Source organism: Entelurus aequoreus, linkage group LG02 (assembly GCF_033978785.1).
Source record: "Entelurus aequoreus isolate RoL-2023_Sb linkage group LG02, RoL_Eaeq_v1.1, whole genome shotgun sequence".
NCBI lineage: Eukaryota > Metazoa > Chordata > Actinopteri > Syngnathiformes > Syngnathidae > Entelurus > Entelurus aequoreus.
Window position 1 is genome coordinate 35,371,446 of NC_084732.1, and position 1,334 is coordinate 35,372,779.

Here is a 1,334-nt window from a genome sequence, read left to right on the forward strand (position 1 = left end):
TTGATCACATGAGCAGAGATGTGACTAGTCACGTGACCATATGTCCTAAATGGCAGCCGTGACTTGAGTGGGTGACAGTTTCGATTTAGTTTGCAGTCCTGACAGTCCGAGGAGCCTCAAGGAGCCGAAGGAGTCACTTCAACAGCTGACAAAGTAGACGCAGGTAATTCTTATTGTCTTCTTTTTCACCTGCAAACTTCGAAGACGACCAGTTAGCCGCTAGCTAAACCTGCCGCTACGCTTCGCCAAATTAGCAAAACAAGAACTAGCATTGATGGTTAATTTAGCCGAGGCACTTTTGGAAGTATTTTAAAGGATTGTGGAAATATTCGCGACAGGTTGAGTATTCTTAGTGGGACTGGTAAATGTTTTGTTCAAGTGGGGTGTGACAAATTCATATCTTTCGTGGTAGTAGAGAACAAACGTGATTATGCACATCCGGTATGGACACGAGAAGACAGCAGGTCGGTTTAAGCAAAGAGATAATGTCAAATGTCAATTAAAACTTAATGTAAAATGACTCTAAAATGTGAACACAATGTAGACTATCTGTGACTTTTTGTTTGTATAAAGTATTAAAATGAGAATATTCAATTAAAAAGTACCACTGATATTCCCACGCACACACCTCGGTGTGGTGAAATTATCCTCTGCATTTGACCCATCCCCTTCTTCCACCTCCTGGGGGGCGAGGGGAGCAGTGAGCAGCAGCGGTGGCCGCGCTCGGGAATCATTGTGGTGATTTAACCCCCAATTCCAACCCTTGATGCTGAGTGCCAAGCAGGGAGGTAATAGGTCCCATTTGTGTAGTCTTTGGTGTGACTCGGCCGGGGTTTGAACTCACAACCTACCAATCTCAGGGCGGACACTCTTAACCACAAGGCCACTGAGCAGGTTAAATTCAATTCAGTTTCACGGTAGCAAGACAAAAGTAATAAAAGAACATACAGTAAACTGTGTAAACCACAATATGAAAATGTCAAGCTGTTGTGTTCATAACTATATTAAAAAAATACATACTTGAAATTGGCGCGGCAGGGGTAACTGTACTTAACTGTACATTACTAAATAAGTATTATACATGCAAATGAGAATGGCAACTGTACTTTGGTAAATAAATACTGATTATGCAAAAGTAAATGGCTGAACATTCCGAAAGCTACACTAAAATGAAAAAGATGACTCTTCATGACCAAATACATACTAATATGTGCAGATGCTAATTGGTCTTGGTTATTTTTACCTAATTGTATTTCAGTGTTTAGAATGATTACTATGAGTTAATGTTTTAATTTCACTATGATTAGATGTATTCTGTTTTCTGTTTAGGTGTT

The 1,334-nt window shown here is 40.0% G+C and overlaps 1 protein-coding gene across 1 annotated transcript in view; it reads left to right on the plus strand.

Annotated features, from left to right (window-relative positions):
- ctsba (cathepsin Ba) overlaps nucleotides 1-1,334 on the plus strand; it is a 14,369-nt gene continuing 13,035 nt past the window's right edge. The window contains exon 1 of the mRNA XM_062025917.1: nucleotides 1-163. The gene's annotated coding sequence lies outside the window, so the exon portion shown is untranslated. The remainder of the gene's footprint in view (nucleotides 164-1,334) is intronic.